We start from the raw sequence: 11,527 nt of genomic DNA, 5'->3' as shown, positions 1-11,527 counted from the left end.
CTTCCGAGCTCTGCCATGCGCACAAATAGTGGTTTACCCCCACATATGGGGTATCAGCGTACTCAGGACAAATTGCACAATAACTTTTAGGGTCCTGTTACCCTTGGAAAAAAATAGGAATTGAGGGTGAAACGATCATTTTTGTGGAAAAAATATGATTTTTTAATTGTACGGCTTTATGGTATAAACTTCTGTGAAGCCCTTGGGGGTTCAAAGTTCTCACCACACATCTAGATAAGTTCCTTAGGGGGTCTAGTTTCCAAAATGGTGTCATTTGTGGGGGGTTTCCACTGTTTTGGTACATCAGGGGTTTTCCAATCGCGACATGATATCCGATCTCAATTCCAGCCAAAACCGTCAAATGGCGCTACTTCCCTTCCGAGCTCTGCCATGCGCCAAAATAGTGGTTTACCCCCACATGTGGGGTATCAACGTACTCAGGACAAATTGCACAATAACTTTTAGGGTCCTGTTACCCTTGGGAAAATAAAAATTGGGGTGAAAAGATCATTTTTGTGGAAAAAATATGATTTTTTAATTGTACCGCTGTACGTTATAAACTTCTGTAAAGCCCTTGTGGGTTCAAAGTTCTCACCACATATCTAGATAAGTTCCTTGGGGGGTCTAGTTTCCAAAATGGGGTCACTTGTAGGGGGTTTCCACTGTTTAGGTACATCAGGGCTCTCCAAACGTGACATGGCGTCCGATCTGAATTCCAGACAATTTTGCATTGAAAAAGTCAAACGGCGCTCCTTCCATTCTAAGCTCTTCCATGCGCCGAAACAGTCGTTCCCCCCCACATATCAGGTATCAGCGTACTCAGGACAAATTGCACAATAACTTTTGCAGTCCAATTTCTCCTGTTACCCTTGGTAAAATAAAAAAAATTGAACCTGAAGTATTTTTTTGTGAAAAAAAGTTAGATGTTCATTTTTTTTTAAATATTCAAAAAAATTCCTGTGACGCACCTAAAGGGTTAATAAACTTCTTGAATGTGGTTTTGAGCACTTTAAGGGGTGCAGTTTTTAGAATGGTGTCACTTTTGGGTATTTTCTATCATATAGACCCCTCAAAGTGGCTTCAAATGTGATGTGGTCCGTAAAAATAAAATGGTGTTGTAAAAATGAGAAATCACTGGTCAACTTTTAACCCTTATAACTTTCTAACAAAAAAAAATTTTGGTTCCAAAATTGTGCTGTTGTAAAGTAAACATGTGGGAAATGTTAGTTATCAAGTTTTTTGGGTGCCATATCTCTGTGATTTAAGGGCATAAAAATTCAAAGTTGGAAAATTGCGAAATTTTCAAAATGTTCGCCAAATTTCCGTTTTTCTCACAAATAAACACAAGTTATTTGAATGAAGTTTTACCACTACCATGAAGTACAATATGTCACGAGAAAACAATGTCAGAATCACCGGGATCCATGGAAGCGTTCCAGAGTTATGACCTCATAAAGGTACAGTGGTCAGAATTGTAAAAATTGGCCCGGTCATGAACGTGCAAACCACCCTTGGGGGTGAAGGGGTTAATATTGGATCGCATAGCCTCGTGCTCGGGTACAGATAAATTGAAGAGCCGACCCTTGGGAAATTTACACACCGGGTTCAGTTCAATTGCACAGTCATAACTCCTATGAGGAGGGAAAGATGCATACTCATTCTCACTATATACATCATAAAAGTCCGCCAAATAGTCAGGAACATCATGCGACTGAGGAGAGGTGGAAAAAACCGGAGCCTGACTAAGGGCACACCGACAACCCCAACTCACCACAGACACAGATTTCCAATCCAAAACTGGATTATGAATTTGCAACCAGGGAAACCCCAGAACAATGGTATCATGCAAATTATGCAACACCAAAAATCTGCAATTTTCTTGATGGTCTGGGGCGACCCGCATTACCACCTGGGTCCAAAACTGAGGTTTATTTTTTGCCAAAGGAGTAGCATCAATCCCCCTCAAAGGGATAGGCTTCCGCAGAGGTGTCATCGGAAATCCACAATGTTTAGCAAAATCCAAGTCCTTTAGGTTCAGGGCTGCTCCCGAATCCACAAAAGCCTTGGCGGAAAATGTGGACAGGGAGCAGATCAGAATAATTGCCAGAAGAAACTTAGGTTGAACACCACCCACAGAAAACATGTGTGCAAAACGTTTCTCTCGTTTAGGACTGACAGAAATAATATGCGAGGCATCTCCGCAAAAAAAAACACAGCTTATTATGCCTTTTTTTTTTATTTACAATTCTTTCCTGCTATTGAGTACCCTAGGATCTGCGGTATGGCTGGTGATTCTGTTATGAATGAGTCACCGTAGGAGGCAAAAACAGAAATACTAGCTAAGTCCAGAAAACCAGAGAAGTTGGCAGCTCTCGGATTGCAGACCCGTGAACCTATAAACAACACTAGCAGTAGCCGTGGGGGGTTCCTACGGTGCCCTAGACCCCTCGATCACAGCCAGAGAACTAAATAACCTAAAGACAGAAAGGGAAATCTAAACTGCCCCAGAGCAGACCCCAAAGCAATAGGCAGCCCCCAACATATAATGACGGTGAAGCAAGATGAAAAAACACTCACACAGATAGAAAGATAGGCTGAGCAAATGATGGGGCCAAAGCTAACTAAATAGGACAGGATAGAAAAGCTGCTGTCTGCAATCCGCCAAAACCCTATCAAAACAAGAGCCAACAGACTGATAGGGAAAAAAGCCCTGAAGACGCTAGGCTTCAAAAAGACTATATCAGTACTCAGGTATTTTCTGAAGACAGAGCAAAAAGGAATTCAGCTCACCCCAGCAGGGAATGGCAGAAATCCAGAAAAACAAGGCAAAACAAAACCAAAACACAAATGCAAAAAGCAGAGCAGAAAACTTAGCTTTTGAGGAGCAGGAATCAGACTGGTCTCCTAGAATCCCTCAGGGAAAGTACCAGCAAGGCAGAAGGGTGTCGGCTGCCTTATATCCAGTCAGCAATTCCAGTCACCCAGTCATCATCATCCTGCTCAGGTGCTTGGTAATCAGCCTCACTACCTTCCTTCACCAGAAAAGGGAGTTCATCAGACCTCAATGGTGAAGGGGAAAATGAACTCACAACAATTATCCTTCCATCTGATTCTGACTCTTTCTCCAGCTTTGATGCTAGTCAAATGTCCTATTAACTGCAATCTGTTAATTGCTTCCTGCTGTGAACTGTCCTCCAGCCCCTTCTCCTCCTCCCTCTCTTCCTCACCTGGCTTCATTTTATGGACATTTGAATGGTATAAGTTGAGCAGAGCAGGTCAGATATGACCTTGGTCAGATTTGACATCATTTGAAGTGTGATATCTTTAAAGTGTTACATCAGAAATATACCAGAAATAGTCCAGAAATTAGTCAGAAGGTAAGAATAACCATTACTTTCTAATTTTATTTGCCTTTCTTTTCTTACCCTGCTCTTTAACCATGCTCACATTTGCCATCACCGATTTAGCTCCACAAATCTTCACTCTCCTTCGCTATTCCCAATCCCCTGCACCCATGAACCAAATAGCTATCTCCCCCTCTCTCTTACCCCCCACCTTGATTCATCTGCAGACATACTCCTTAACCTCAGACCTCTCCCACTAAAACACAATACAAGACGATCACTCTCCCTCACCCACCCACCTGCTTTGCCTTTCTCTGCTTCTTCTCACTGCAGGTTACCTATCCCCCAATCCTGCCCCCCACCTCATACATCCCACTAACCCTCACCCCTATCTATCTCATCCCACTAACCCTCACCCCTATCTATCTCACAGTAAGAGTAACTACTGCAATCCCTCACACTTAAAGCCTGTGCCACTGACCCCCACCCTACCGCACCCTCTCTCTGGAGCACTCTAGAATGCTCGCTCTGTCTGCAACAAGCTCCACGTGATCCACAACCTCTTTGCCTCCTGCCACCTTTCCTTCTTGGCCCTCACTGAGACCTGGCTGACACCCCCTGACACTGCCTCTCCGGCTGCACTGAGTTATGGCAGCCTCCACTTTTCCCACACTCCTCGCCTTGGCAACAGACATGGTGGAGGAGTGGGTTTCCTCCTTTCTAAAAACTGCTCCTTCAACCCTATCCACCCCCCACCCTCCCTTATCCTTCCTTCTTTCGAGGTTCACTCTGTCCGTATCTATTCTCCCTCTAATCTCCAAATCAACTCTACTGTTTACCACTGACATATGTGCAATGGGCAGACCTTTATATGCCTGCGCACTGGACTGGATTCATTACTGTTATAGGCCTTACATTTTGTCCAGTGAAGCCTTACCACTAATGTGTATCACTGTTCTTGTATGTTAGCGCAATAGCGTTTTTATTTAGTCATGTGATCTTAGGCCTGTTTCACACTTCCGTTTTTGACCATCATTTCTGGCGGACAGAAAAAATTCTCTCTCTCTCTCTCCTTCCCGGGCAGCGGTTCCTTTAAAATTCTTCATTCGGCGGAGCCGTCAAAAAACGGTCCGGTGGCTTCCGTTCACATCAGTTACCTACGGATCCACTTTCCTCCATTTTGGCAGATTTTAACTGACACAAAAAAACTGATGTGTCAAACAGGCCTTAGGCTTTGTGCCACCGACATATGTGCAATAGGCAGATCAGTATATGCCTTCAGTATGTGCCATTAATAGCTGTCAAGGTGCGCATGCGTTATAAGTCTGAGTACTATGACTCTCCGATCATATTCCAGGTTATTTGCTATAAAGTTGTTTATTTTTGCACTGGGCCTAAACTTCTAATGGTTGGGGCCGTGTATTTTGGCCCTTTGATGATTCGAGAGATATGCATATCGCAGTCTCAGTGTTTAACACTGGCGCATTTGCGCTTGGCATTTATCTGGTTAAGTGAGTCCGGACTAGTTATTAACGCATGCGCAGTAGATGGACTTCTGTAAGTCCATAGTATGAACTATGAATAGCTGGTATTCTCTGCTTGCACAACAAGTCTGACGACCTTAGATTACACACCGGGTTATTCACTTCCGGGTTGTAGACGCCGGCACTTGCGCCCTGGGTAGGATCTAGTCTTGATGATGGGGGCTATGTATTACCGCCGTTGCCCACACGCCGCCTATATTCATTGTAGTTTCTTTGCTAAGTGTCAGCGCAGCTGCGCTGGATTGTTAATTAACTACCATATAAAAAGGCACAAGTGACTGACAGTCAGTACCCCTGATGAAGCCACAACGGGTGGCGACACACGTCGGGTCCTTGCTCTCTCAGGCTCCATTCCACTTTATATTTGCACTTTATGTATAGATAATTTAGGGCTGTGTTATATTTTTTTAGGGGGCTATTTTTAGCTTGTGCTATTTAACCCACCATGCCCAGATAATTGTGGCTATGTGGGATGTTCTCAGGGAAGTGTGCAAAATCCTTTTGGATTCCATTTATAATATGTTATTGGCTTGTTATTTAAGTCTGCTAATGTTTGAATATTTATGCATGTTCTTTATTGACAAATCTGCTCTTTATTAATATTTGCTTAAAATATCTGTATTTTCTTCTACATCATATGTTATTATGGTGATGTTTAATGAATGTGCTGCCTTTTGACATCTATATTTATGGTGTGTGCATTTGTATGTATTGATGAGCAAGCCTTCATGCAGTTTTTTCAAATATTTATGGTGGATTTCCACATTATGGTATGCTATTTATATGCACCTATAGTTTTCTTATGAGGCATCCCTTGTGGAGTGGTGAGCTGTGATAGTTTGGCTCTATTCTGAGCCTTGGAAATTTGCATTTCACATAAGTGACGATTTTTATTGTTTTTTTAATTTTATTGAGTGTCTGTTTCTTGTGTCAAAATAAAGATTGAAGTATTTTTTGCTAATCCTAGTCTCAGGTGATCTCCTGTTGGCCTATTCCTTTCTCCTTTTCTAAATTGCTATTGTTTATGCATAGGTCTGGTTGGATCCCTGTCTATATGTCAGTGGTGCCCCCGTGTGTGTTCTTTGAACTGTCAGGAAAGGCAGAAGACGTCACGGCGGTGGAGCAGGGAGAGGTAAGTATTACAAGTGCTGTGGCCCTGAGCAAGCATGGGGGGCCCTCTCGTGGGTGACGGCAATGGCACAGGGCCCCTCATAGTACGACGGTATGTCTGACGGCGAGTGGGCCCTCCCAACGGCAGAGACACTTTTGCGTACTATGTGGGGCCCTGTGCCACTGCCGTCGCCCCACGAGTAGGACCCCCCACCTGCTCAGGGAAGCAGCACTTTCATCTGCACCTTCCTCTGTGTCACCGTGTAATGTGGTATAGTATGCGGGATGGGGCACCTGAGTTTCATCAGTGTCACATTATGGCTCTGTAGAGTGCGAGGGGAATGTAGTGCTGTGAGTCAATGTACCAGCAGAATCATCTAGCAGTGGCTGTGCATCAGTGCACTCCATCTCCAATTCATGTTGGACTGGGGAATTCAGAATTTCACTTGATAACACAGGCATAGCCTGTGAAAAGAGCTCCATGGAGTAATCTGAAGTGTGGGCTGCAGCATCCTTCACTTTTAATGGGGGTGAAGGAGACAAGGAAAAGGGTGGTTCCTGACCAGAAGTCTGCACTGACGACTCAGTGCTTGCATTTTTTTAAACTTCAGAAGAGGAGGCGATAGAGCTGGAGGCTTTTTCGGCAATGTAAGGCAAAACCAGTTCCTGATGCTTCGGCTTTAAAAGCAGTTTACCTACTCCCAGAAAAGGAAGCCTTAAAGGCCTTCTTGTGCCAGCTGATGACACAGGCTCTACACCTCCTGCCTTAGCTGCTATTGTGCTTTTGGCAATACCAGCAGATTCACCACCAATACCATCAGTACCAGCTGGCCCCCCCCCCACACCCACATCCGTGGCCTCTTCCACCATACGTAATAATTTTTGTGAAAATAGACTAAAAATACCAGCAGATATATCGTACTGTTTCAGAAGCGGACAGCTCTATACAGTCTAGGGATAATTGTAAATCTCCGCATATATTTTATGAGTCAGACACAGATGGTCACAGGCTCAGTATGGATTAGACAATAATATAAAAATTAGCAAAAGGGTACAGTATCACTAGATACAAGGTATATAGTATAGTTTAAACATACTGAATCTCCGTACACATTTCAGGAGGCAAACACAGACGCTGTCAGGTCCAGCATGGATTCGACAACAATATAGAAAGTTGAGAAAGGGTACTATGGCGCCCCTGAAGGTACGGTCGCCACAGAGGTACTGCACCTCATCCAAAGGTGTGGTATTCCACACTCAGGTAAGGAGGGATCACCACTCAGGACTCCTAACCCTGCACTCCACACACACATGTTAGTCAGTGCTTTCTGGGTGTACCCGGCAGGAGGATGGCCTCATCCCAGACTGACTAGGAAAGGGTGTTGGGGGTTAGTGTGGAAGGTATCAGAGAGAGCAAGCTGACAGTTGATGGGTGGAGCTAGTCTGAGGTAAATAGATCTTTCTAGAGAGTTGTCAGTCGGTGACAGGACAGAGTAAGAGCAGGATTGCTGTGAGAGGGCTGAGGGTCAGAGAAGAGAGAAAAATCTTGTCCAAACTCCTAGACTGGAAGGAAGGGGTCCTTGGGGCACAGGAAGTGCAATAAGCCACCTGTGAAGAAGGAAGGACCAGGCCTCGTTGGGGAAGGTGGCTCCTGAAGGTAGTGGAGAAATACAGGGGCTCAGCTAGAAAGACGGAGGCTGAGGTAACTTTAAGTGCCTTAGTTGCAGCTGTATTCAATACTCAAAAAGGCAGCAGTTGGAATAAAGGACCCCGGAGCCTGACCAACGTCGCCCGGTGTGATCCGTGGCTGCCAGCTTGAGGCACTGTTTGTGAAGGCCCACAGCAGGAAGGAAGGGAGTGATCAGCGCAAAGACATGGCTTAGAAAGGATACACAAGGAGGAGTCTTGAACAGGTGTTCCTGATCTACCTTTGAGTTTGCAGGACCCCTCCCTCGGATGACACAGTACCAATCGGGTCATCTTGTGCACAAAACTTTTGAGGAACAACTCAGAAACTGCACCCAACTGCATCCTTGGTGGCCTTTACAACTCGCCTGCCACACACGCTACACTCTACACACGCTACACTCACCATCACTGTCAACGGCTCAGAAACACCATCTCAACTGCCCTGGGATACAGCTTCATCATCTTGTCTGCTTTAACACCGGCACAGAGGATCTGTATTGCAGCGTCGGCTACCCTAGCCGAGTACCACGGGTGGCGTCACGATCCCCCTTTTCCAAATTAATTATCATACCATCTTCCCCCTCATCTGAACTGTCATCTTCTTTATTGGACACCCAAGGACACGGACCGGGTCCCAATCACCACCGTGACATACTTCCCCCTTAAAAGAGCCTGAAAGGCCCGGTACTGAGTAATCCCCTGCCCTGCATGGCATTTCTTTTTAACACCAGATAACAGGGATATATTGTATAGTTTCAACATTATAAATCTACGTATGTATTTAAGACACAGACGCTGTCATGGCCAGTATGGATTCAACAACAATCTAAAAAGTAGAAAAAGGGTACAGTATCACCAGATACAAGGTATATATAGTATAGTTTCAACATTCAAAATCTCCTTATTTATTTCAGAAGGCAGACAGACGCTCTTAGGCCCAGTATGTATTACACAACAATATAAAAAGCAGTAAAAGAGGAATGGATCCCAAGCGTACTGCTGTATACAGTGTTGGGGTCATTTGGCAATCTACATATATATTTCAAGAGTAACACACAGCCTCTCACAGGCTCAGTATGGATCACACCATAATATAAAAAGAAGATCTGCAAGAAATAATCACATATGTGTGCCAATGTTCCAGGTGTCAATGATGCACTTTGAGTGGTGGGTGGAGGATGAATTTCGGGCACAAAGGGTACTGGATCAACAGATAAAAGGTATATATAGTCTACTTAAAATACAAAAACATTTCTGTATGTATTTCAGGAGGCAGACACATATGCTCACAAGCTCAGTATGGATTTGACAATAATGTAACAAGTTGAAAAAGGGTACAGTATGACCAGATACAGGGTATATAGTATAGTGTAAACATTCTAAATCTCAGTATACATTTCATGAGGCAGACACAGATGCTCTCAGTCCCAGTATGCATTAGCCAAGAATATAAAAAGTATAAAAAAGGTTACTGTATCACCAGAAACAAGGTACATATAGTATTGTTTAAACATTACAAATCTCCTTATTTTTTTTCAGGAGGCAGACACAGACGCTCTCAGGGTCAGTATGGATTACACAATATAAAAAGCAGTAAAAGGGTAATGGATCAGAAGCGTACAGCTGCATACAGTGTTGGGGTAATTGTAAATCTCAGTAGATATTTCCAGAGTCAGAAACAGACTCTCACTGGCCCAGTATGGATTAGACCACTATATAAAAGCAGTAAATGGGTAAGGTATCACAAGCGTACAGCTGTATACAGTGTTGGGTTAATCTTAAATCTACAAATATATTTCTGGAGTTACAGACAGACGTTCACAGGCTCAGTATGGATTACACAAGAATATAAAAACTTGAAAAAGGGTAATGTTTTACAATCGGTCAGCTGCATACAGTGTTGTTGTCATTTTAAAACTCCTTATATTTTACCAGAGTAAGACACAACCTCTCACAGGCTCAGTATGGATTACACCTGAATATAAAAATGAGAAAAAGGGAAATGTATTAGAAACGTACAAAGGTGTACAGTGTTGGAGTACTTTGAAATCTTCGTTTATATTTCAGTGGCAGTCTGCCAGTCCAGACTCTCCACTAGAGAAAGGTAGATGGATAAAAGTACAGACGTAAAGTCAAGTGATTTTAAATGTTTTTCAATTTGTAATCACGGGAAAACCTCCCGGGAGAATTTGCAGAGGCGATGCTGACCCTCAATAACTTTAACTGTGGATACAGCTAAAACGCAAATTAGTGAAGAGAGGGTTGCTGTATCGCAGTTGCGTCGATCCCATCACCGTAACTCGTCTCCATCAAATTGTGATCACAGGGAGAGCTGTAGACATGGTCCTCACTGCCTATCATGATCTGTCCACTTTGGAGTGCAAAACACACAAGCCACAGGCCGTAGGGGATTCTATTGGATTGCCATGACAGGACACATTGAAAAATGGTGGCAGGAATGTCACACATCTGTGACTGTGAAAAATGTGAAAGGTGATCATAAAGCACCACTGCATCCGATTGGGAGTTGACGTCCATTACAAATGGTAGCCATTGGTAATCTGAAGGTAGAGGCCAACAGGACAGGACATAGCTACATCTTAACCATCATCGATCAGTACACCAAATTTGTAGTGGCCATCCCTGTGATGGATTTTACTGGCCAGACTACACAGCGGTGGAGCAGGGAGAGGTAAGTATTGCAAGTGCTGTGTCCCTGAGCAAGCAGGGGGGACCCACTTTCACCTTTTCTAAATTGCCTTTCCTGACAATGACATTCAGGTTACAGAGTGTGATGACATCACGTCTGTATGCCCTCTACCAAAGCAGTACAAGTGCAGAGAGCTTTAAAATGGCAATGCTGAGGAGTCCAGAGTAGAGCAGTGCCCAGCGAGGAGAGGTATTTATTTTTTTTAAATGTTGGGAGCATTTTTTGGGGAGCAATATACACTGGAGAATGATATATGGGGCCCATCATACACTGGACCATCATCCATTTGACCCATCATATACTGGAGCATTCACAATGGGGGACATCAGACACTGTAGCAGCATTTATGGGGCCCATGATACACTGGAGCATTAGACATGGGGCCCATTATATATGGAGCATTATTTGGGCCCATAACACACTGAATCATCATCCATGGGGACCAACATATACTGGAGCATTCCAAATGGGGGACATCAGACACTGGAGCAGCATTTACGGGGCACATTATACACTGGAGCATTAGAAATGGGGCCCATTATATATGGAGCATTATTTTGGCCCATAACACACTGAAGCATCGTCCATGGGGACCAACATATACTGGAGCATTCCAAATGGGGGACATCAGACACTGGAGCAGCATTTTCAGGGCACATTATACACTGGAGCATTAGAAATGGGGCCCATTATATATGGAGCATTATTTGGGCCCATAAGACAGTGGAGCATCATCCATGGAGACCAACATATACTGTAGCATTATGTGGAGCTCATCATATACTGTATGGAACATTATATGGGACCAATTATTCTGTATGGAGAAATATATGGGGCTTATTATTCTCTATGGCACACTAGGTGGTGGCCATAATACTGTATGGAGTAATATACTGTCTGGTTTTTGGGCTATTGTAGAATTTAAAATAGATTTCAGTCATGTCATATAAGCAGTGAAGTATTTTTCATTGTACTATACCCATATTTCTGTGCCGTATTGGAGCATTATGAATTGTGGTATGTGTTAAAAGGGCGCACTGACACTCTTTGGCCCGAAAACCTGGCGCCAGCCCTTCCCCCCCACAATTTTAGCCAAATAACCCCCAGTTTTCAATGCGTAACTATTATTA

Source organism: Dendrobates tinctorius, unplaced genomic scaffold (genome assembly GCF_039654945.1).
Source record: "Dendrobates tinctorius isolate UK_male_01 unplaced genomic scaffold, ASM3965494v1 ptg000051l, whole genome shotgun sequence".
NCBI lineage: Eukaryota > Metazoa > Chordata > Amphibia > Anura > Dendrobatidae > Dendrobates > Dendrobates tinctorius.
This window is presented reverse-complemented; position numbering follows the sequence as displayed.